A 26,665-nucleotide genomic window follows, 5' to 3' on the forward strand; every position below is an offset into this window, starting at 1 on the left:
AAAATGGCCCAGGACATTCAGCAACAACCAACGACCTCACAGCAGGGGCCAGGTTGTTGCTGGATGTCACACACAGCGACATCACTAGCAACATCGCTGCTACGTCACAAAAGTTGTTCGTTAGCAGCGATGTTGCTAGCGATGTTGCTTAGTGTGACGGGGCCTTAAGCCACATTCTAACTAACACCTCTTCTCTTACTAACTATCATAAGGCACGCATATGACATGTAACCACCTTTTATAATACAGACAATCTCCTTCCAATTGAGAACTACACCTCAAACAAAGTGAGGCTACTGCCGAAAACAAAAAAGAAAAGGAAAAAATTTGAAGATTTAACAAGAACCAGAGAGAAAGGAAAGTAGCAAGGGGGAAAGATAAGGAAAAGAAGAGAAGGAAAAGGGGGAGAGAAGAGCAACAGAAAGAGAGGGAGGGAAGGCATGGTAGGGATTAGTTCCCCAGTACTCGGGCCGCTACATTGGACTAACGTAACACACGTCATGTGTTACCAATAAGGTTCTGAAATGGTAGAGAGTCAAGAGCCAGGGTCCAGGGGGTCCAGATCCTAAGAAATTTATCCACTGAGTCATTGGTTTCTGCCGTTAGGGACTCCATCCTGTGGATGATGGCCATATCCGCAAACCACTCCCTCACAGATGGCACCCCAGTCGATTTCCAGTATCTCGGGATCACTATGCGTGCCGCCGTAAGACAGTATCTCAGAAGGCCCGCTTTCTGTGATTTAAGCGATCCCGGGAGAATTGAAAGCAGCGCCATCTGAGGGAACCCACCAACTGCTCTCTGCAAATCACAGCGTATGCTTTGAACACGGACCTCCAGAAAGTTTGTATCAATGGGTAGTCCCACCAGATATGCAGCATTGTCCCCCTTCCCCTTCCGCACCTCCAGCAGCTATCTGAGACCCCGGGAAATATTGCGTGTAGAGTATCCGGGCACCTGTACCAACGGGTCAGAATCTTATAATTTTTTTCTGTGCTGCACAGGTAATGGAAAATTTATGAGTGAGGATAAAGGACTTTTTCCTGTCCTCCTCAGGAATGAAAGTCCCCAAATCTCTATTCCACTTCTCGATATATTTAAGGTCTCCCATGTCCGCCTCTGTAATCAGGAAGGAGTAAACCAGAGACAAGAGATGCCCGGGAGAATCCTCCCGCAAAAACAATTGTTCAAATTTTGTGGGCTGAGCCGCAAAAAGCCCAAGTCTGTTGTCAACCATCAAGAAGGACCTAAGTTGAAGGTATTCCAGCCAAGCCGTTGGATGCCGACCCTCTGGGAGCAAAAGGGCTGAAAAGGGGGGTACTTCCAAACCGTGCAAAGTCTGGGCTATCCGTGTGTCCTCACCCCTCCTCCAACCTAAGAAACACTCGACTCCCATCCCTGGGGGGAACTCCGGGTTAGAGAAAAGCGGTGAGAGTGGACCAGGACCCCTTGAGAGAGATCCCCGCCTGCACTCAATGTCCCAGACCCTCAGGGATGCCCTGAGAAACTCCGCCTCTCCATCTATCCGTCCCCTATGCAGCGGTGTGATCCACGGGAGGAACCGCAGTTGTGTTTCGGAGAAAACCTGCTCCAGACTCACCCATTGTTTAGTGCTCCTATTAAATGGCCAATCCATTAGTCTCAGCAGAAGAGACGCCTTGTGGTACTTTTTAAAGTCTGGCAACCCTGCCCCCCCTCTCCCTTACCTCTACTCAACACTCTCCTCCCCACCCGAGAGCCCCTCCCTCCCCACACACACAAATTTGTTAATAATTGACTGTATTCTGGTAAAGAAAGATGATGGTAGTGCTATAGGTGCCGTTTGAAAGATATATAGAAAACGAGGGAGAACATCCATCTTGATGACATTAATACGTCCAAACCAGGACAGTTTCTGTCTATCGATTTGTTTAAGATCTCTTATAGTGCGTTCCAACAAAGGGAGGTAATTGAGGTGAAAAATCTTGGTACTGTCCCGTGGTACCGCCACCCCCATATAAGTCAGGGCCGATGTCTGCCATCTAAAAGGAAAGTTGGATGCAATATGAGCTACTTCCCTCCCCGGCAGAGTGAAATTCAAGACTTCTGATTTATTATAGTTAACTTTAAAGTTGCTTATATGTCCGAAGTTCTCAATTTCCTTAACCGAGGAGGGAAAGGATATGTGGGGCTGTGTAATGTATAGGAGGAGGTCATCTGCATATAAGGCCGCTTTACAATGATGCTCTCCCACCTCTATCCCTTTTATATCTGGGTTCTGTCTAATGGCCAAAGCCAAATGCTCCATTATGAGAACAAATAGGAGGGGGGATAAGGGACAACCCTGTCTGGTATCATTTTTTATGCTAATTGGCGCGGACAAGGACCCATTTACCTTTATTCTGGCAGTCGGTGTACTATAAAGGGAGGCCACTCCTCTAAGGAACCTGTCACCTATCCCCACCTGTCTCAACGCTGCCAACATGAAACTCCAGCTGACCCGGTCGAAGGCTTTCTCCGCATCTATGGAAAGTAAACACATAGGTAGTGCCTTTGCCTTCGCCCGAGCCAGCAGAAGAAATGTCTTATTCGTGTTGTCTCTTGCCTCTCGGCCCCTCACAAAACCCACCTGGTCCGTGTGTATCACTTTTGGAAGCAAAGGTGCCAGTCTATTGGCGAGAGCTTTTGAAAAGAATTTGACATCTATATTAATCAATGATATGGGATGGTAATTAGAGACATTAACCGGGTCCTTCCCTCGCTTCGGAATTACACATACAGTGCCTACAAGTAGTATTCAACCCCCTGCAGATTTAGCAGGTTTACACATTCGGAATTAACTTGACATTGTAACATTTGGACTGTAGATCAGCCTGGAAGTGTGAAATGCACTGCAGCAAAAAATAATGTTATTTCTTTTTTTATTTTTTTTTTTAAATTGTGAAAAGTTTATTCAGAGGGTCATTTATTATTAAACCCCTCAAACCACAAAAATTCTGTTTGGTTCCCCTAAAGTATTAAGAAGTATTTCAGGCACAAATAACAATGAGCTTCACATGTTTGGATTAATTATCTTTTTCCAGCCTTTTCTGACTAATTAAAACCCTCCCCAAACTTGTGAACAGCACTCATACTTGGTCAACATGGGAAAGACAAAGGAGCATTCCAAGGCCATCAGAGACAAGATCGTGGAGGGTCACAAGGCTGGCAAGGGGTACAAAACCCTTTCCAAAGAGTTGGGCCTACCTGTCTCCACTGTTGGGAGCATCATCCGGAAGTGGAAGGCTAACTACTGTTAGCCTTCCACGGCCTGGACAGCCTTTGAAAGTTTCCAACCGTGCTGAGGCCAGGCTTGTCCGAAGAGTCAAGGCTAACCCAAGGACAACAAGGAAGGAGCTCCGGGAAGATCTCATGGCAGTTGGGACATTAGTTTCAGTCAATACCATAAGTAACATACTCCACCGCAATGGTCTCCGTTCCAGACGAGCCCATAAGGTACCTTTACTTTCAAAGCGTCATGTCAAGGCTCATCTACAGTTTGCTCATGATCACTTGGAGGACTCTGAGACAGACTGGTTCAAGGTTCTCTGGTCTTATGAGACCAAGATCGAGATCTTTGGTGCCAACCACAGACGTGACGTTTGGAGACTGGATGGCACTGCATACGACCCCAAGAATACCATCCCTACAGTCAAGCATGGTGGTGGCAGCATCATGCTGTGGGGCTGTTTCTCAGCCAAGGGGCCTGGCCATCTGGTCCGCATCCATGGGAATATGGATAGCACCACCTACCTTGAGATTTTGGCCAAGAACCTCCGCTCCTCCATCAAGGATCTTAAGATGGGTCGTCATTTCATCTTCCTACAAGACAACGACCCAAAGCACACAGCCAAGAAAACCAAGGCCTGGTTCAAGAGGGAAAAAATCAAGGTGTTGCAGTGGCCTAGTCAGTCTCCTGACCTTAACCCAATTGAAAACTTGAGCTCAAGATTAAAGTCCACATGAGACACCCAAAGAACCTAGATAACTTGGAGAAGATCTGCATGGAGGAGTGGGCCAAGATAACTCCAGAGACCTGTGCCGGCCTGATCAGGTCTTATAAAAGACGATTATTAGCTGTAATTGCAAACAAGGGTTATTCCACAAAATATTAAACCTAGGGGTTGAATAATAATTGACCCACACTTTTATGTTGAAAATTTATTAAAATTTAACTGAGCAACATAACTTGTTGGTTTGTAAGATTTATGCATCTGTTAATAAATCCTGCTCTTGTTTGAAGTTTGCAGGCTCTAACTTATTTGCATCTTATCAAACCTGCTAAATCTGCAGGGGGTTGAATACTACTTGTAGGCACTGTATATGCGCCTCTAGAGACTGAGGAACAAAAGATGCTCCAGCAGACACCGAGTTAAAGACCCGTGTCAAAAAGGGGACAATCTGTTCCCTAAAAACTCTAAAAAATTTAGTTGTAAAACCATCCGATCCCGGGCTCTTACCTACTTGGGTGTCTCTGATAACCAAAGATATCTCCTCTTCCGTAAAATTTGACTCCAGCGTCTCAATTTCTGATTGCGCTAGCCTAGGCAAGGCAGTCCGCTGGACATAGTCCTCAATCTTATTATTGAGTGCCGTCGGTGACATATAAGTAAACTGACCCTTTATGTTGTACAGTTCCCCATAAAAGGCTCGGAACTCTTCAGCTATTTTAACCGGGTCCTGAATCATATGTCCTCCTCTGTCCTTAATTTTCGGGATATGATTTGTGAGTTTCCTCGGGTGAATAAACCTGGCTAATGCCCTTCCACACTTGTCTGCATGTTCATATAAGTATCTCTGTAAACGTACCCCCTGTATTTTTGATCTAAGAGCCCCCTAAGTTCCTCCCGGGATCCCACCAATTCAGCGTACACCGAGGCCGATAAGGATTTTTTGTGGGATGCCTCTAAGGTCTGTATTCGCTGAACCAAAGAGGTAATCAGAGAGGCCCTCTCCCGTTTAAGTCTTGATCCATGCTTTATTAATATACCCCGCACCACACATTTAAGGGCCTCCCACTGTGTCGGCAAGGCCGTCTGGTCCTGAGCGTGAATTTCCAAGAAATCACTCATCACCTGTCGTATTTCCGCTACACATAAGTCGTCTTTAAGTAGATGTTCATTAAGACGCCACGTCCATGGTCACCGCGAACCGTCTGGGGGAGTGAGTTGGACGAACACTGGTGCATGGTCCGATAGACATATAGACCCTATGGAGGCCTGGGCTCACCATGGCATGGCGTGTTAGCTAATCCACAACATATCTATACGGCTGTAAGATGAATGAATTGGGGAGAAGTAAGAGTAATCCCTCTCCGTGGGATGCAGTGCCCTCCAAATATCAACCAATTGTAATGCTTGCAACTTTTTCCCTAGTGCCAACATCCTTTTTTGTGAAATAAAATGCCGCCCCGAGGAGGTATCAATTGCCGGTTCAAAGGTGAAATTAAAGTCCCCCCCAGCTATTAAAGTCCCTTCTGCAAATTCCGCCAGCCGAGACAGAAGGGAAGAGCATGCCACAGTGGGTCTGGAGTTGGGTAAATACCAGTTAGCTACGGTGTATACACCCACACCAATCTGGAGCTTCAGAAATATAAATCTACCCTCGATCCACCAAAGAGTCGATCACGGAGAACACCAACGACTTATGGAGAGCAATGGAGACCCCCCCCCGGATTTAGCAGTCGGGTTAGGGCTGTGAAACCATGTTGTGTAAAACCTATCCCTAAGAACTGGGACCTGGCCTGCTTTAAATTGGGTCTGTTGTAATAATAACACCTGAGTCCTCTGTTTATGCATAGCATAAAATATTTGCGATCTCTTTTGCGGCACATTCAACCCTTTACAATTAAGGGAGCCAAAATTAAGTTGCGTCATGCCGAGCACTGGGGTCCCACACCTAAGGATAGGGGTGAAGAAGGGGAAAGCGAGATGACCAGAGTAAGGAGCAAGAAACGCAGCACGAATCAAGAAAAGATTAGGCTGTGAAATAGAGAAAAAGAAAGGGAAAACAAAGATTACAAACTGTAAGCCCAACAAATGCGGTAATTCATGGGTATTGCTTTGAAGCGTCACTCAATCTGCGACGCGTAAACCCAAACCAGGCGTGTACTTTCCAGGATGGAAGCCCCCCCCCTCCCAGGCCTCATTATAAAACCCAAACCACAGACAAACCCCAGCTCAGATGCGCACCCCGCAATTCCCCCCCCCACGACCCACCCCCCTCAGGGGAAGGAAGAGAGGGAGAAGAGAGAGGTAAAAAGAGAAAGAAAAAAAAAACAGGGGGAAAGGAAAAAAGGGGGGAGGAAGGGGGGGAAGGAGAGAAAAAAAAAAGGGGGGAAAGGAAAAAAGGGGGGGAGAGAAAAGAAAAAAAAAGAAAAAAAGGGGGGAAAGGAAAAAAGGGAGGGAGGAAGGGGGGAAGGAGAGAAAAAAAAAAAAGGGGGGGGACGGGGACAGGGGGGGACAGAGGGCCACAGGGGCCAAGAAGAAAGGGGGTTAGAGGGGTTGAGGAGCAAGGGCCCGAAAAGAGGCGATAAAATGCCAAAGGGGACACAGAAGGAGGAAGCGGAAGGAAACATGAAAAACAGGGGGGTGTTAATCATAACCATACATGTCCTATATGAAACTGTTAGGAATTCTGTAAAAGCATGAAACTACAAGAATCGGGGGCAGGAGGGCAAAATTGTAGCGGCAGAGAGAGGGAACCGTTTCGACTCACGTCAGTTATTATATCTAGCGTTAAACCTCTCCCATGACTTCATTAACTGAAACTTAGCCCCTCAATCAGCCCTCCGCATGCAACCCCCAAATAACAATACTACTCAAGTACAGTATAAAGTGTGAGAAGCATACAAGCCCCGTCTTAACGAACATCAGTCCTTGGCAGAGGGACGACCTCCTCCTCCCGTCTTCCTCTCCCCGCGATTACTTCTTGGAGGACGCTGAGGAAGCCCCCGCGAGAATTCTCTTGGAATAGAAGGCCAGTCCTCAATTTCAACTCTGGGGAGATTCAAGGCCTCCGAAAAGGGTGTCAGATCCTCTGGTGAATGAAGAACGTGCATTCGGCCGCCGCTGCGGACTTGAAGGCGAAAAGGGAAGCCCCAGCTGTACACCAAGTCCCGTGACCGAAGGAGCTCCAACAGAGGCCGTAGTGCTCTCCTCCTCTGTAGAGTAAGACGAGAGAGTTCGGGTAAGATCTGCAACTTAATCTTTTGGAAAAGGATCGGTACCCCTTCCCGGAGCTTCAGCAGAATAGACTCTTTTGTAAATAATGGTGGACCCGACAGATCACGTCACGCGGGAACTCCGAGTCCGTTGGTTTGGGTCCCAAGGATCTGTGTGCTCTATCAAGTTCGATCTCCGTGGCTGGAGGGAGCCCCAATATCTTGTTGAAGATTCTTTGGAGGACACGTGGGAGTTCCCTGGAATCAACGGACTCTGGCAGACCCCGTACTCTCAAGTTGTTGTCTCGTCCAATGTTCTCTGCATCGTCTAGTGCTTCAGTCAGGTAGTGGAGCTGGCGAGATTGGGTCTCTAGCAACTCTTTATGAGAGGATAAGTCCTTCTGCATTTCTTGTAAATGGGTCTCCTGAGACAGGACCCTTGCATCTATATTCTGCACACTGGAGCGTACTTCTGTCAGCTCTGACCTGCACGCCTTCTCCAATCTGGAGATATAGCCTTCCATGTCCTCTCTGGATGGGATGCTGATGATTCTTGCTCTGAGCTCCCTCAGCTCCCTCAGGACACTGGAACCTTCCTGCCCCAGCCCCAGAGTGCTGACATGCTGAGAAATCTGGCTGGTGGAGTGCTCCATACTCTCCATATCTTCTATATTAGCTCTGACCTCTGTGCCTGTCACAGCAGCTGCAGTGCCACTGAGCAGCAATGGGCTGGAGGTCCAGGGAGCCCCATCCTCCTGTCCCTCCTGGAGCTCCATTGACAGTGAAGGGCTCAGGGGCAAAGTCAGATCCCTCTCCCCTCCTCCAGGAGAAGCTGCAGAGTCTGCAAGGCCCAGGCCTCTCACCTGCCGCCCGTCCACCTCCTCTCCCTCTGCCAGGACCTGCTCCCCATGCTGTGAAGACACCAAAGCCTGCTCCCTCCGAGTACCTGGCTCCTCAAACCCCACTTCTCCTCCAGCTGCACAGGATCTGTCACCGTCTGGATTCCTGCCTCTACCTTCTGCTCCTCGGGCTGTTCTCTGCTGTGGGCCTCTGACAGGTACTCTGTGCGCCCCCTGCCCCGCTGCCACTGCTGCATAGCTGACAAGGCCAGCGGCCATCTTACTTCCCTCCTGCTCCATCTGTGCCACTGTTGGTTTTGCCAGAAATTGCTGGATGCTGCCTCGATTCTGCCTGGAAAGGTGTCCTTGAGCTCCCCTCCACCTCCTCGTGCTCATAGTCCAGGATAGAAGGCCGAAAAAATTAATGTAGTAGCTGATTTCCTGGGAGATAAGGGGGAGCTGAGGCAAAGCACAACTTCACTCCCTCATGGCCAGGACACGCCATATCTGGATATTTATAGGGCAGCCAGATATATGGTATGTTCAACATACTGCTCAGAAGTATGGTACTCCAATCTTGGTTGGCAATGGTAAAAAATTAGGAGTACCCAACAAAATAGTGTAATGATCCCAAGAATATCTTTAGAGTCAAATTATTGAGGCAAGAACAAAATGAAGAAAGAGGGTGTTACGAACCGGCGCCGCCATAGCGGCGGTTCCTGTTGCGCCCAGGCGTCGGCTGCCATTCTTTGCCGTGCCTCGGGTCGTCCAGTTGGCTGCTCCTTCCACCACGTCTAAGGAGATTTACCCCAGCCAGAGTCTAAGCCCGGTTTTTTGCCTAGTGAGCATGCTCAGCCTGATTGTGTCATTTCTGAGACTTAAGCAGGCTTTACACGCTACAATATATCTTACGATGTGTCGGCGGGGTCACGTCGTAAGTGAGGCATATCTGGCATTGTAAGTTATATAGTAGCGTGTGACAGCTACGTGCGATTGCGATTGAACGTTAAAATGTTCATCGAATGCACGTCGTTCAATTGCTAAAAATTGAACGGGAGGTTGTTCAATGTTCCCAAGGTAGCACACATGGCAGTGTGTGACACGCCTGGAACGATGAACAGTTCTCAACTGCGTCCCGCGGCTCCCGCCGGCAAGACGGAAGGAAGGAAATGGGCGGGATGTTTACGTCCCGGCTCATCTCTGCCCCTCCGCTTCTTTTGGCCGGCTGCCGCGTGAGGTTGATGTGACGCCGAACGTTCCTCACACTCCAGGGATTGGATGTTCGCTGCCCACATCGAGGTCGTATGGAAGGGTAAATACGTGTGATAGCAAATAATCGTTTGTGCAACACGTTCAACAAATTCAACGTGCCGCACATACGATGGGGGCGGTTACGTTCGCATACGATATCGTATGCTTAATCGTAACGTGTAAAGCAGGCTTAAGTCCTCAGTTCAGGCTACTGAGCATGCTCCCAAAATTAATCCTAACATCCTCTTTGCACAGGTACTTGGACTTCGTGCTATGTCTAAGTTCTGAGATGTGCCTACTGAGCATGCTCAGGCAGATAGTCTCATTTCTGAGTCTGTTGTTCAGGCTACTGAGCATGCTCAGGCACTTAGTGCATCAGAGGCTAGGTCCGGTAAGGACCTCATTGAGCATGTCCGTGAGGTGGCAGGCCCTAATAGGGCAGAGGGTGTCAGGTGTCTTGATGACGTGGCCACGCAGAAGCCCGCCCCTATGATCTGGCACCTCACCATTGGTCATCAGATGATGACTGGTGAAGTGTTTGAGGCGTGGCTGCTATGAGGTCATCAATGACGTGGCGGTTCCGGATAGGCCGCTGGTGACGTCGCTGATGATATGGCACTCTGCTATTGGACCTTGGTTTTTCCACTCTGGGTTTGGGGAGGATCTAGGTTATAAAAGGGGCTAGAGACAACATGGAGGTGCGCAGTCTTCACTCCTATTCACTTAGAATGCATGGCGGCATAAGCCTTGTTGGAAGCGGTAGGTAGGGCTAGGTGAACGGTGCCTGTCACGCCAAGATTCATGGCTCAGCACATGAGTGTCAGGCGCCGTGCTTCCTTGCTACCGTTCCTGTTGTGCTATAGCAGTCCAGTGGCGTTAACTGGGCTGCAGCTGCTGCGTCCCCTGTCCAGTTGTGCCTCCTACGCACACGGACAGCATATCTGCTGCGTCACCTGTCCGAGACTGCCCTCTACGCACATGGACAATACACCTGTTGCACCACCTGTCCGGTTGTGCCTCCTACGCGCACGGACAGCATACCCCAGGACCCCTGTGGAGTTAACAGGGTGTTCCAGTATTGGGTGTGTGAACCTATTATCCTCCTTGGCTTTCCAGTCTATGCTACTGGTGTGATCCCTTGGCCTGACGTGTCCTCTACACATGTGGCCATTCGAGTAGTGACCAGAAACGCTAATCGAAGGACCGCTCGGCCCGTCGTGTCTGACACACGTGGCCGACAGTGCGCTGTTGCAGCGGTCTTCTCGGTCAACGCTACCTGGTCACTATCCGGTCTGACGTGTTCCCTGCACACGTGGCTGGGGTTGCGTCAATTCCACCGACACACTAACTGGGTTGTCGTCCGGTCTGACGTATCACTACACACGTGACCGGTTCCCTGGGTTATCTCAGAGCCATCCAGCTCTATAGTCTCCTCCTAACCCACAGGGCGCCAGCAGCTCCATTACCATCTGGAGCACGGTGGGCCCCGACTGGCGATTGGGATATATACCCCCTGGTCCTAATCTGCCAGTTCCCCTGTAACAGTGGGTGTGAAGCAGTAAGGGGTAAGGAGAGAGACCAAGTAACCCAGGGACCTCATTTGTTAGAAACAACGTATCCACTAAGGAACTGAATGGGTTCCACAAGGACCCAAAATTAAAGACAGATCTACAGATTATTAATTTTTCACCCAGGATTTTTAATGAAACAGCGACATCAGTCCTGCAAAAGGATCTTTCATTTGTCCCGACTATGGATTTTGGCCTATTTGTGTCCATCTAGGACATTAATTTATTTGTTCGTAAGTTAAAGTGGAGAAAGCATTTTTGTAAACAAGAAAATCTTCTCAGTAATGAGTTATATTCCTGTAGACATGCTACTGGACGTCAGATTACTTGACAGCCTACCCAGAATGGGTCTAAATCTGCTCGGTAAAAGGCCATTCACAGAACTCAGAAAGAAAAGCACAAAAATGCTACCGCCCTAGAATGATTTGTTGGCAATGGACGTGTTTGTGAATATGGTCTAGAAAGATTGAAATGAATTGAAAGCATACAACCCCTTCTGTCAGTGCAATTGTAACAGGGAGGAGATCAGGGCAATAAAGTACCTGGAGCAGGACCACCACATAGTGGGTAAATCATCATATAAAGGTGGCAATGTGGTGGTCCTTGACTCAGATCAATATCATAAAATGTGTCTTAAGCTGTTGCAAGACTAGGATAGTTAGGGGTGCTTCACACACAGCGAGATCGCTACTGAGATCGCTGCTGAGTCACGGTTTTTGTGACCTCATTAGCGATCTCGCTGTGTGTGACACTGAGCAGCGATCTGGCCCCTGCTGTGAGATCGCTGCTCGTTACACACAGCCCTGGTTCGTTTTTTTATTGTTGCTCTCCCGCTGATAAGCACACATCGCTGTGTGTGACAGCGAGAGAGCAACAATCCTGAATGTCCAGGGAGCAGGAGCCGGCGTCTGACAGCCTGCGGTAAGCTGTAACCAAGGTAAACATCGGGTAACCAAGGTGGTTACCCGATATTTACCTTCGTTACCAGCCTCCGCAGCTCTCACACTGCCGGTGCCGGCTCCTGCTCCCTGCACACACAGCTAAGCGATGTGCGCTGGTAACTAATGTAAACATCGGGTAACCATACCCGATGTTTACCTTAGTTACCAGTGTCCGCAGCTTCCAGACGCCGGCTCCGTGCAAGCGCAGCGTCACTTGCACGTCGCTGCTGGCTGGGGGCTGGTCACTGGTCGCTGGTGAGATCTGCCTGTTTGACAGCTCACCAGCGACCATGTAGCGATGCAGCAGCGATCCTGACCAGGTCAGATCGCTGGTCGGATCGCTGCTGCATTGCTAAAGTGTGAAGGCACCCTTACACTATCCTGAGAGATAATCCCAATAAAATCTTCCTCTCAGAATTGAAGGTAATCTTGGACTTAGTTCTCCAAAGTATAGTCTTGGATAAAGAAGCCAAATGAGTTCCTGCTATCCCAGAATCCTATAACTTCTATGTTTCAGTTTACCCAAATTTCACAAGAGGATGAACCCCCTGAAAGGTAGACTGAATGATTCTGGAGTACATAGCCTGTGCCAGAATATTGGTGCTTTTTGGACATGGTTTTAAGGCCTTTTGTCTTTACAGTTCAATTCAAAAGACACCACTAATCTTTTGCTCAAAATTGAAAATCTTATTGTGAGAGAGGAAAGTATTTTGGTGAGTACAAATATAAAGTCACTATATTCATCAATACCTCAAAGCAAGGGGTTGCAGGCTGTGAAACACTTTCAGTGAGATGCTGCTAATATCAGACGCATAATAATTTAATTCTCCAAGCAACGGAGTTTTGCCTGAATAAGAACTTTTTCACCTTTGATGGGCAATATTACCAACAACTCAGGTGTATTGCAATGAGGAGCTCCTGTGCCCCCACGTATACTAATCAGCTCCTGGACTGGTTAGAAGAAACTGTGGTGTTTAAGGAAGATGATGAAACAAAGCCTAAAATATAAAACAGATTGAAATGCCCGCTATATTGACTATATTTTTGACATATGGTAGAGCTCAGCAAAAGAACTTGCCATTTTTGTTGGAAAGCTAAATATGAACTTAATAGGACTACATTTTACCTATGAGTTGAACCCGGTATGTTCCCCTTTCCTAAACCAGTAAGCCAGAAGGAGGTATTCTTGAAACTCGTGAGCACGGGAAACATATGTCCACCAATTCCCTTCTGAGGTGGGATAGCAACCACCCAGAACCCCTAAAGAAAGGTATATCAAAAAGTCAATATATAAGGGTATGTTGAAACTTCTGCGATGGAACATTCTTTAAGAAACAGGCAGATGATCTTAAACACAGGTTTCAACAGAGGGGTTGTCCTAAAAAAGTTCTCAGTAGAGCCTATACTGAGACTAAAGTGAAAACAAGGGTCCTATCCTTAAGCACTGTCCTAGAATTTCAGGACAATTAGCCACCCAGTGTGTTACCATCTTTGAAGTTTTTATGGATGCTACCTTTCCACATAATGTTTATATCTATATGACAGTAATGTACAATATTATGTCCCTCCTCTGTTAGAACTCTCAAACATCAAACTATTTACAGCATTGTCTCTTTTTCTGTCCACAGAGAATCCCTTCTGTACCATTATAGGAGTTTTCCACTACTAATGTGACCCCCTTTCATCTGTCCAAACTATTCCTAACTAACACTTTCCCGATATTCTTCTGTGTTGTGAATATCATCAGAGATGGTGCTGTTCCCTGGAGTGTTTCTGGACTCCCTCTGGTGGCTAGTGCTGGTAGTGAGTCTGATTCTGCATCTGTCGCTCAGACAAATGTTGGAGATGATTGCTGTTTCAGGAAGCCTGTGTAGTCCAGCCTGGAGGATATAGGAAGGCAGTCTCTGTCTAACCTTTGCCGGTGCTTTTGCCTTTCCTTTAGGTTTTTGTTTTCCTTTTTTTGTGCCTTTTTGAATTCTCCAGGAATGATTTCTACAGTGTTTTTTTTGTTCCTTTGCATTGGTTTTGTTCCAATGTCATCCTGAGTCTGCAGCTATGCCTGATGAGTATTTTGTTCTCTGAGTCTGGGTTGGGTTAAAAGCTGAATTTGCACTGATGGGCATTTCTGTTTAATCTATGTCTTTTTCTAAATCAGTGTTTAAGAATATTCCTTTTGTTTCTTGCAAGTGAATAGGTGCTCTTCCTGCACTATTTTTGGAGGGTGATTTGTTCCCAGCAAGAAAGGGAGTTTTTACTCCCTGTTTGATCAAGAGTTTTGTATTTTTGTATCCTATGTGTCTTTGTAATTAAGATCTTTTCTATTATATTTGCATTTTCTATTTAAATGTATTTGCACAAGAGTTCCTGTTATAGTGGGAGGAAAGATCGTGTGATCTTTAAGGGAATTTTTGATTATCAGGTGTTGATATTATTCAAGGTTTTAACTGGCTGCAACCAGCAATCTATCGTATACTTTTGTATCTATCTAGCAGGGCCTCACTTTGCTTATTTCTATATCTACCATCTGTGCGTAATTTTTTCTTACATCACCATCATTATATGTTGGGTGCTTTGACTTTCCTTTGGGGCTGCTCTGAGGCAAGTCAGGATTCCTCATTCCATCTTTGAGGTTAGCTAGTTCTTCGGCGGGGATGAGGCGTCTAGGTTTTTAGGAATACTCCACCGCTACTTCTATTTGTGTTTGTGTAGTCAGTGGATTGCAGCTAGCTAAGTTTACAACTACTCTTGTGTATTATCATCAACCTTTTTATGGGATTTTTGCAAGATCTTTTGCGGTCTCCTGGCCATAACACTTCTGCTACCTAACCTACTCCTGTAAGCTGATCTCTCTGTGGCTTGTATATATCTTTATTGATGTTCTGGCTTTGATCCTTCTATTCCAAAGACTGAAATCAGACCAACTGAGCAAGGCATGTCACTGGTGGGGATGGATCTGCATCTCTGTGAGTGGCAGCAGTCTAGGCACACGTGGACACATTTTACAGTGTGGTGCTTTCATCTGACAAGTGATGCGATGTGCCCATCAGTAGATAGTATATCACAGGGTGATGCAATGTACTATCTAATGATAGGCACATCACAGTGCTTGTCAGATTAAAGCACCACACTGAAAAGCAGGTTGAGAGTAGAGTGAAGTGTGATCTCTTGGCATGCGTGCTCAGATTGCTGTTACTCACAGAGACATGTCCTGCTCAGTTTCTCCAATTCCAGCCTCCAGATAGTTAGAACAAATGAAAGGGATCATCCTACAGTCCCTGACAGACGTTCTGTCGCTTATCCATGTTATATAAATAAAAGCTTTTAACCTGACTTTAAATTCATCCATTAGTTTCATAAATTACACTTTTAAAAGCTGAAACCCTCAAAAATTTGGTTGAGGTATGAAAATAAAGTTGCTGCAAAGCTGAAATATTGATCATTTAATGAACACGGAAAGGTCCGATTTTGGCAAGACAAAAGTTTTGTCGCCTTGTCATATAATGCACCCAATCCTAGTTTACATCCTCACCTGTGCTCACTAAATGATCGGTTAATTAGTGGGTGTGTATAAAAAGAAACCCAGCACCCCAGACCTTCACTGGAACTACAACTTGACCTTTGACAACATGCCAAAAATCCACCCTGCGACCAAAGCCTTGATTATCAAGAGGCTGAAGACCAGATCCACTGCAGAGGTAGCTGGCACCTTTAATGTGTCTCAGCGTCAAGTACAAAGAATTAAAAAAAGATTTGAAGAGACTGGAGATGTTTTTGACTAGCCCAGGTCCAGCAGACCCCGCAAGACAACTGCTCAGGAGGAATGTTTGTTGGTTAGAAAATCCAAAGCCAGCCTTTCTTCCACTGCAGCAGAGCTCCAATGGGCCTGGTCACCTCAAGTCCCTGTGTCAACTAGAAGAGTTTGTAAGATTCTGTCTCGAAATGGCCTCCATGATCGAATCAGTGCCCAGAAGCCAGCACTAAACAAAAGGCAATTAAAAAACCGTGTGGCATTTGCCAAGTCCCACAGCCTGCTAAACAGATGGATGCTGGCAAAGTGGCAGAAGGTTGATTTCTCTGATGAATCTTCAGTTGAATTACACCACAGCCACTGCAAATACTGCAGGAGACCTACTGGAGCCCGTATGGGTCCAGAAAACAGTTAAGTTTGGTGGTGGAAAGATCATAGTCTGGGGTTACATTCAGTATGGGGGTGTGCGAAACATTTGCAAGGTGGAAGGCAATATCATTAGCCTAAAATATCAAGAAGTATTAGCTACCTCTTACATTCCCAATCATAAAAGGGGTCAAATTCTGCAGCAGGATGGTGCTCCATCTCATACATCCATCTCTACAACAAAGTTCCTCCTGGCAAAGAAGATCAAAGTGCTCAAGGACTGGCCAGCCCAGTCACCAGACATGAACATCATTGAGCATGTTTGGGATAGGATGAAAGAGGAAGCTTGGAAGACAAAACCAAAGAACCTAGATGAACTCTGGGAGGCATGTAATACTGCATTCTTTGCTATTCCTGATGACTTCATCAATAACTTGTATGAAACATTGTTGAACCGCATGGATGCAGTCCTTCAAGCTCATGGAAGTCACACAAAATATTAAATATGGCTCTAATAGCACCACAACTTCATTCACCAATGTTATGCAACAAATCTTTGTATTAGAAGTTAATTATTTCTTTGAATTTCACATTACTTTCTGTGGGCGACAAAACTTTTGTCTTACCAAAATCGGACCTTTCTGTGTTCATTAAATGATCAATATTTCAGCTTTGCAGCAACTTTATTTTCATAACCTAAACCACATTTGGGAGGGTTTCAGCTTTAAAAGAGTAATTTATGAAACCAATGGATGAACTTAAAGTCAGGTTTTAAGCTTTTATTTACATAACATGGCTAAGCAACAGAACTTCTGTCAGGGACTGTAGTAGTGGAAAATCCCTTTCAGGAAGAGGAAATTTTGGACTGGGTAACATCAGTGGAAAAGTGAAAGAACAAGAGATATGTGCAACAATAATAAAATAATTTGTAAAAATACCAACAAAGAAATCAATATTGCTATCACCACCATAATAATCATTAACATCCTAAAAAAAAATGTCATTATCACCAGTGAGATCATCATTGTCATCATTATTACTAGGAACATCATCATTACCATCATCATTTCCATCAGTGAGATCATCAGTCATATCATTATCATTATTTGGTTGTTAGTGAATTGAGATAAAATTGTGTATTGCCACAATGTCTACTTTAAAACTTTGCCATAATGTTCTTCTGATTGCAATAATCCTCCCATGCCACTACCACATAGGGGTGCATTGTGGTTGTGTGACGCCCTAGCAGCAGTCGGACTGCTCGGCAGACACTTTGATGAAAAACAAAAAGGTTTTTTACGGGGGAGAATATTTGTGACGCCACCTGCGGTGTGCGGTAATAAGGAATACCGCCGCTGCTGTATGGGAGTGCCGGGGCTGATGGTGTTGGGGCAGCCTGGTGGTGATTCCCTCCGCAGGTAGGGGCCCCGGGACTCAGGGTAGGGAATAGGTAGGAACAGCCTATATTGATATAGGGCCGGCAGGGCGCTGGGGAGCCAGGGTACTCACTCAGGTGTGATGACGCATTCAGTGGACACAGACTCTGAGGTAAACAAAGTCTCTTGGTACTGCTGCACTCGGTGACTGCACGTGCGGTGGTCCCTTTCAGTGATTCTGTGGTGGACTGGAGCCTTCCTCCATACACTGTATACTGTGTGTGTCCCTGGCCCCGTTGGCTTGAAACCTTCGGGTCCCGTCCCTCTTTTTAATTGGGACCTGCTCTTAGCAGCTGGCACGTGGGATTTTCTGTGACTGCTCTGTGTGGGAAGTCCTATCCCTCCGCTGTGCTGACGCCGCTAATCTCTGAGCCGTCAAGTACAGGCCACTGTCTGCGACCCAGCCAGGCTCTCCTCAGGGAGCTCTTAATCCCCAGGTCCTCTCTCTTTTTCAGTTACTACCAACTGTCTAACTGACTCCTCCCACCAGCCTGTTTGACTCATAGGTGGGCGGTTCCTTTCCCAGCTGGAACCACGCCCCTGGTGTGCCTGACAAGTGTAGTGTTTGGGTGACTAGGATTTGTATGTTAGTACAGAATCACTGTTGCGGACCCCGGAACCAAGGAGGGTGGGCCCTGCACCAAGGATAGAGAATAGTGCAGTTCCCTGTGACACCCTGGACTAGTTCAGGGGCGTCACATTCCCCCTTGGTTAAACGTAGCTCGTCCCCGAGCTACAGTGCACCCAGAGTGTTTATTTTTATCTGCAAAAAGTGAACATTTTAATAAGAAAAACATATCTATCCATCCCACGCAGGGGAGGCACTTGAACCCAACGTTTCGCTTTCCCAATCCTTCATCCCACCCCCAAAGTTCCAAAAGGAGGCAAGCCACCGCTCCTGTTGGTGGCCAGACCTGGGCCATATGTCTCCCAGGTCTCTCCTCCACCTGTGTCTTCTCCTGTAGGTGGGGATGCAGTCCGTGGCTATGAATGGGAAATAACCATTTACAATAGCACCAGTTCGTGCTGGCTACCACCAGTCCTGTAGCCAAAGGTCCATTTTCAATAAAACTTATCATTGGTCGTCAATCAGGTCATGAATCCAGGTAATTAAAATAAAATCAACATTCTTCTTATCAACACTCTATATCAACATGTCTTACATGACTATCTTTAGCATGGAAAATAGTAGAATTAAAAGCATGGAAAATACTAAACATTTTTAAATTTACTCTATATTTAGACTATTTACATTAGGGTAGAGTAGCCGGGTTCCGCTACCATTCCTCATCTCTGAACCTATGTGGGGGCTGACCAAAGTTCACACGGGTGGACCTTCTCAGCTCCTGGCTTCCCTCTAACCCTTGTACTGTGGTGTTTGCTACTACCTGTTCCCCACTACTGGTGCTAGGTGTTGTAGGTGGTAATCTACGTGTTCGTGGTGCTGGTATGGGTACTTCTCTAGGTGCAATGATTTCAGGCCTCCTTGGTTCTGGTTCTTCCGCGGGTTGCGGGAATGTGAGTACAGGCACAATCACTGCTCCATTGTACATAGGCCAATCTTCCGGGAAGTCACCTAGGATGGTGTGGATCACTCTCTTCTTTTTCTCAGTCACTTGAGGTTGGGGCTGTTCTTCCTTCTGGATGTTCAGGGGTTCAGGGCACTTTTTCAAGTGGTCACGGGAAATTACAGCTGTGGTTCTTCCTTGGTCCTTGCTGACAAGACAGGTCTTCTGGTTGTTGAAATTGGAAGGCTGGACCACATATGGCTCTCTTTCCCACTGGTCGTCCAGTTTATGCATCTTTCTTTTTCTTTTTAAGACCACTTCTCCTGGTGAAAATGGAGGGGCTTGGGCTTGCTTGTTAAAGCTTCTTTCTTGCTTTTCCCTACTTTGGTCCAGATTCTCCTCGACATACTCTTGAATTTGCCTGTATTGAGCTCTACGCTTGGTATCCCAATCTGCATTTGGGGAATAAACTTCAGGCATCTCAACTTCCATCTCCAGATCCACTGGCAGTCTCCCAGGTCTAGCCCTCATGAGATAAGCGGGTGTGCATTTAGTGGAACTCACAGGAATACTATTGTACATGTCCACAAGATCTGGCAATTTTTCAGGCCACTCGTTCCGCTCCTCAAGGGGTAGAGTTTTCAGCAGGTTGATGACTACATAGTTCATCTTCTCACACATCCCATTTGTTTGTGCGTGGTAGGGGGCAGTGCGTATCTTCTTACACCCATACAATTTACAAAATTCCTGGAAGATTTCTGCTTCAAAAGCGGGACCTTGATCTGTTAGGACGTGATCTGGGTAACCGTGGGGTCTGCAGAAATGTGCCTGGAAAGCCTTCGCCGCAGTGCTGGCAGTTAGATCTTTGACAGGTACCACCACCAGGAATCTTGAATAGTGATCTACTATGGTGAGTGCATAGGTGTACCCATTCCTGCTTGGTGTGAGCTTGACGTGGTCTAAGGCAACGAGTTCTAGAGGCTGGGTAGTTACTATTGGTTGCAATGGCGCTCGCTGACTGGTGCTATCTTTTCTCCTTAATGTACATGGACCACAGTTCCTGCACCAAGCTTCTATGGTATCTCTCATCCCAGTCCAATAAAAGCGACTTCTCAGCAACATTTCCAACTTCTTCCAACCAAAGTGCCCAGCTCTATCATGATAGGCCTCCAACACCACTGGTGCATATGCTGTGGGTATTACTATCTGGCATATTCTCTCATGCGTTTTTGGATTAATGAGACTTCTGCACAACTTGCCTCCATGGAAACACAGACGACTTCTTTCTTTCCACAATTTCTTAGCTTCTTCTGGAGCATCTGGTTCAAGGTGTGAATCAGCCTCGGATATCAATGCCTTTATCAATCTGATTGCAGGGTCATTATCTTGGGCTTCTTGCCAACCATGGTGGGGCAATGGGTTGAAGGTCGCCTCTTGCTGATCACTATAATATCGGGGTTTCACTCTATCAGTAGGGCGATGGAAAGCAGGTATCTCAATCTCCTCCAGGTCATCTTCATGCCTCCCATCATCACACAACTGGGGCATCCTGGACAACGCATCAGCGTTAGCGTTCTTGCGACCAGCCCTGTACTTTATAGTGAAATCGTAATTTGCCAGTCGTGCTACCCACCGCTGCTCCAAAGCTCCAAGCTTCGCCGTGTCCAGGTGTGTCAACGGGTTATTGTCTGTATATACGGTGAATTTTGCAGAAGCCAGGTAATGCTTAAACTTCTCTGTCACTGCCCAAACAAGTGCTAAGAACTCCAGCTTGAAAGAACTATAGTTCTCAGGATTTCTTTCTGTTGGACGGAGTTTCCTGCTGGCGTATGCAATCACCTTTTCCTTGCCATCCTGTACCTGGGATAGAACAGCTCCCAGCCCCACGTTGCTGGCATCAGTGTACAGCACAAATGGGAGGTTATAGTCAGGATATGCCAGAATCTCATCTCCTGTCAAAGCTGACTTCATCCACTTGAAGGACTTCTCCTGCTCCTCACCCCATGTGAATGGAGAGCCAGAAGTCTTGCCGTGCTTTCTTTGTCCGACTAGGAGATCTTGTAAGGGGGATGCCATCTTGGTATAGCCTTTCACGAACCTCCGGTAGTACCCCATCAATCCCAGGAATTGGCGCACCTCTTTGATGTTCTGAGGCCTGGGCCAGTTCTGGATAGCTGTGATTTTCTCAGGGTCCGGAGCCACACCTTCGGCACTTACCACATGCCCCAGGTATTGGACTTTGGGCTTCAGCAGGTGACATTTGGAGGGTTTTAGTTTCATCCCGTACCTGGAAAGGGCTTCAAATACTTCTGCCAGATGTCCCAGATGCTCCTCATAGGTCTTGGAATATACAATTACGTCGTCCAGGTACAGCAGGACAGTCTCGAAGTTGCAATGGCCTAAACAGCTCTCCATGAGTCGTTGAAACGTACCAGGTGCATTGCACAGCCCGAATGGCATGCTGTTAAATTCACATAATCCCATCGGGGTGGCAAAGGCGGTCTTCTCGCGATCCTCCTCAGCAACGGACACTTGCCAATAACCACTAGTGAGGTCAAGGGTAGAGAAGTAATTTGCAGATCTTAATGCAGTCAAGGACTCTTCAATTCTGGGCAGTGGATAGGCATCCTTATGTGTGATGTTGTTAATTCTCCTATAGTCCACGCACATCCTCATAGTGCTGTCTTTCTTCTTCACTAGGACTAGCGGGGCTGCCCAGGGGCTGCAACTATCACGGATGACCCCAGCCTCCTTCATACTTCTCAGCATGTCTTTGGCACACTGGTAGTGAGCAGGTGGTATGGGCCTATACCTTTCCTTTATAGGTGGATGAATGCCTGTGGGTATATGATGCTGAACCCCTTTCACCCTCCCAAAGTCTAATGGGTGTTTACTAAACACTTGCTCATACTCCTGAACCACCCTGTAGACCCCTTGTTTTTGATGTAGTGGAGTGGAGTCAGTACCTACATGTAACTCTTGACACCACTGTTCTTGCTGAATCTGGGAACTGTCTGTGGCTGACTGATCTGGTGTGGCTGAGGACTTTACTGTCTGGATGAAATTCTCACTCACAGTGTACAATTTGGCTATGGTAGCATACCTGGGCAGTCTAACCTCTTCCTCCCCGCAATTCAACACTCGCACGGGCACTCTCCCCTTACGGACATCGACTACCCCTCTGGCTGTCAGTACTGTAGACCAGTGCTCTGAAGGTAGGGCCTCTACCACTGCCTGGTAATTCTGTCCACGGGAGCCTACAGCTGCCCTGCACCATATCATCATCTCACTCCATGGGGGCACTACCACAGGAGCTGCATCCATTACCCGTACACCGCCAATTTCCCCACCAGACAAATTTACCTGTTGCCTCTGCTGGAGGTCTCGAATCTCTCTTTGCAGGACCCTCTGGCGTCCCGTTCCTGCAGTTTCAGAGAGCTGTTGGAGAAGAAACAATACTTCCCCCATACAATTCTCAATAACATTAGTCCCCAAAATCATCTTAGGGTTCCGGTCACTAGGGTCATTCTGCACTACTATGAGTCCTTGGCGTGCTAACTCCACCCTGCCCACCTTGATGGTTACCTCCTTGAACCCGAGTTGTGTTACTGGTAAACCATTTACAGCATAAATGGTGAGGTCATTGTCCGGTGAGGCGAGTTCCTCAGTTGACCAGAATTTGGTATACAGTACTTGGGGTATAGTTGTTACCTGGGAGCCGGTATCAAGAAGTGCTGAAGTCGGAATCCCATCCAAGGTGATGGAAACAATGGTCCTTCCTCCAACATACCGCTCCCGCCAGTCTGCTGGGCCTTGTTGATTTAGTCCTGGGGAGTGGCCCTTGGCCCCAGGGGTGGCCCGTTTAAAGGACAATAACGGGCGTATTGACCAGTCTTGTTGCACCTATAACAAACAAGGTTTTCATACCGGTCACGGTTCCTTCCTCTGTATGTCGAGGTCCTCCCTCTCATCCAAGGGACGTCATCTGGGCAGTTAGCAAGCTGGATCTTCTCCGCCGGCTTGGTCTTGGGCTTGAGCTGCATTGCCTCTAGGATCCTTGCAACATCACTGCTCAGCTGCTGCACCTGTAAAGACAAATCACTGGTATCGCCTGCAGGCGCTGCTGGGGTCTTTGGCTCTGGCAGTGCTCTAACAGGAGGTGGCACATGTAGAGGAGAAGTGCCGGCTTGCCAGGACGTAGCAGGAGAATCAGTTGGCTCTGGAGTTTGCAAAGCCTTGATGGCTCGGTCTTTTAAAACAGCAAAGTCCATTGCAGGATATTCCAGAGTCCACAGCCGTAGCTGCTTGCGGTCCTCCACTGACCCCAGGCCTTGCAGAAACTGTTCAACAAGCACCTTGTTTCCTTCAGCTTCACTGATGGGAATGGTTAGTTTGAGAGTCCGTAGCGCTGATTGCAGCCTCAGAGCATAGTCTCTAATGCTTTCTTGTGGGCGCTGCTTGCAGTTGTAAAACTTTATCCGGAGTTCTGCCTCAGTGCGGTTTTCAAAGGAAAGTCGCAGACGTTCAAAAATGGCAGTTACTGAGGCCCGGTCCTGATCTGTCCAGGTCTCCGCCTCCAGCTCTGCGGCGCCTGATAACTGGCCGAGTAGTACAGACGCTTGCTGCCGGTCATTCATCCCAAACATATCCAGGAGTGTGCGGATTTTTCTTTTGAATCCTTGCAGAGTGTCAGGGGAACCATCATATTGTGGTAGCCAGGTAGCGCCTGGCACATACGGTAAAGTCATTGGCATTATCTGCGCGGTCGCTCGTGCGTCCATGTCACCTTGATCTTGAGGGGGAACTGCCGCTGCGCTCGCTTCACCCGGCGCCGACATCTTTCTATGCCCCCTTGGTTTTCAGCAGCAAGATGGCGGCAACTGAATTTTTTTTTTTTTTTATTCACTTTGGGCTCAACAGTTTTGGAGAAGGCGCACGTCACCCAGGTTAGTGGGTCCAGTCCAATCCTGTTCGTGACGCCAAAAATCAATGTGTGACGCCCTAGCAGCAGTCGGACTGCTCGGCAGACACTTTGATGAAAAACAAAAAGGTTTTTTACGGGGGAGAATATTTGTGACGCCACCTGCGGTGTGCGGTAATAAGGAATACCGCCGCTGCTGTATGGGAGTGCCGGGGCTGATGGTGTTGGGGCAGCCTGGTGGTGATTCCCTCCGCAGGTAGGGGCCCCGGGACTCAGGGTAGGGAATAGGTAGGAACAGCCTATATTGATATAGGGCCGGCAGGGCGCTGGGGAGCCAGGGTACTCACTCAGGTGTGATGACGCATTCAGTGGACACAGACTCTGAGGTAAACAAAGTCTCTTGGTACTGCTGCACTCGGTGACTGCACGTGCGGTGGTCCCTTTCAGTGATTCTGTGGTGGACTGGAGCCTTCCTCCATACACTGTATACTGTGTGTGTCCCTGGCCCCGTTGGCTTGAAACCTTCGGGTCCCGTCCCTCTTTTTAATTGGGACCTGCTCTTAGCAGCTGGCACGTGGGATTTTCTGTGACTGCTCTGTGTGGGAAGTCCTATCCCTCCGCTGTGCTGACGCCGCTAATCTCTGAGCCGTCAAGTACAGGCCACTGTCTGCGACCCAGCCAGGCTCTCCTCAGGGAGCTCTTAATCCCCAGGTCCTCTCTCTTTTTCAGTTACTACCAACTGTCTAACTGACTCCTCCCACCAGCCTGTTTGACTCATAGGTGGGCGGTTCTTTTCCCAGCTGGAACCACGCCCCTGGTGTGCCTGACAAGTGTAGTGTTTGGGTGACTAGGATTTGTATGTTAGTACAGAATCACTGTTGCGGACCCCGGAACCAAGGAGGGTGGGCCCTGCACCAAGGATAGAGAATAGTGCAGTTCCCTGTGACACCCTGGACTAGTTCAGGGGCGTCACAGTTGCAAACGAATCACAGTAGTGTTGCTGTTTTATTAAGACTTTCATGTACTAACGGTGCACTAGGCATCCTTAATCATAGTATAGCTATATTATGATTAAAAGTGCCTAGTACACCAGAAACGGTTCTGTTTTATAATTTTTTTCCATCACAATTCGCTGTGCTTCACCAGCTGATTTCAAGCAAATATCGGTTACATGTTTATCTGGCTTTTCATGATCAGTAGGCTGGGTGAGCTTTGTTTTTCTTTGTTTTTGCTATTGCCTGTACATAGTTTACTTAACGGGCTTGCCAGCCATTTTTAACTTGACAGGACATGAAATGATCTCTAGTAGATGTACAAACTTGGCAGTCAAGATAAATGTGAATAGTGTGTTTTTATTGAGAAGAACTTGTACGACCAGCACAAGCACAGACAATTTGGTCAAAGATCTTCATCAGAAGTGCTGTGTGTATCAAGTCATGAAATGATCTCTGTGATAGATCTAATATAGAATGTTTACTATTGATCAGATTATGTCTTCCACTGGGAGCAAAGCTCATCCACACATATCAAGTAGAACCATAACTTATGTAACCTGGTTCCATACTTACCACGTGACAATTATAATACTAGTTGCTGAGGTGGCTTTGGATCTCTATAGGCGCCATGGCCTTTGTGCACCCTCTATAGTAACTCACTTGAAAACATATACAGTGGAACTTTGGATTAAGAGTAACTTGGTATGTGAGCGTTTTGTTTGACAAGCAAAGCTTTTTGCAAATTTGTAATTTGGTTTAAAAGCAAAAATTTGCACTAACAGCAAATGTGCCACCCCCACGTCAGCAGCCGGGCTGCTTGGATCCGGATCCGCGGTGTCTCGAGGGGTCTCTGGACGCGGAGGTCGTGCAGCCACTCAAATTAAGGGGGTATTTACAGGGGATAGTGTCTAAAGTTCATGACGCCACCCTTGGTGTGTCGTACGGAAGAGTACCACCGCTGAAGCTGGGAGTACCCGGGAGCGATGGAGTGGGCAGCCAGGTGTTAGACCCCTCCATGGGTAGGGGGATGCCCCGGGGCTCGGTGATGGTAAGGGAGTGCCGTTAAATGCAAGGGGGTTGGAATGCAGGGAGAAGGGAACTCACAGTTGGTAGTCGTGGTGCTGGATGAGCTGGTGCTGCTTTGGAAGGCCAGTAAACACACAGACTGTAATTAAACCAAAAGTCCTTGAGTACCGCTGCCGCTGAGCCTGTTCAGGTGTCCGTTCCTAATGATATTGCTTGGTATGTTCCAGTCTAGTCCGACCTTCCGGGAGCTTCTACCCCTCAGCCCATCACACTCTGAGGGCTGCTGCCTCACTGTCCTGGGAGCTCCAACTCCCCAGCCTGCTCTCCCCCTGAGAGCTACTTGAGAGCCATTACTCTCCTTGCTCCCCTGCCGACGACTGCTCAGTCACCTCCCACCAGTCTGCCTGACTCTTAGGTGGGCGGCCCTTTCTCCACTGGACCTACCCACTGGTGTGTGTGTGACTGAGATTTGCATGCTGGTGTTTGCAACATCATTGGGTGGCACCTGGAACCAAGGAGGAGATGGATACTGCACGGAAAGGAAAATTGTGCAATACCCTGTGACGACCTGATAATCCAGGGGCATCACATTCCCCCTTGGTTAAACGTAGCCCATCCCCGAGCTACAGGACACATCAGGTTATATTTAAAACTGCTCCTGTAAGGTTGAAAAAGGGATAACATGCTATAAACATTTTTCAAATGTTGCAAAAAGACTTAGTCCACATTCCCCAATGTCCCGGATCCCATTAACCCATCACCCAAACAACCTGACTCCCTGCAAACCTATGGTGGGTCCGTGACCAGGTTAAGATCCCGTGTTTAAAGGGTGACTCTGGTAACAGTCCTGAGCAACCTGGTAGCCGTTGCCCCTTGCTCCGACCCC

The sequence above is a fragment of the Anomaloglossus baeobatrachus genome, chromosome 2 (assembly GCF_048569485.1).
Source record: "Anomaloglossus baeobatrachus isolate aAnoBae1 chromosome 2, aAnoBae1.hap1, whole genome shotgun sequence".
Classification (NCBI taxonomy): Eukaryota; Metazoa; Chordata; class Amphibia; order Anura; family Aromobatidae; genus Anomaloglossus; species Anomaloglossus baeobatrachus.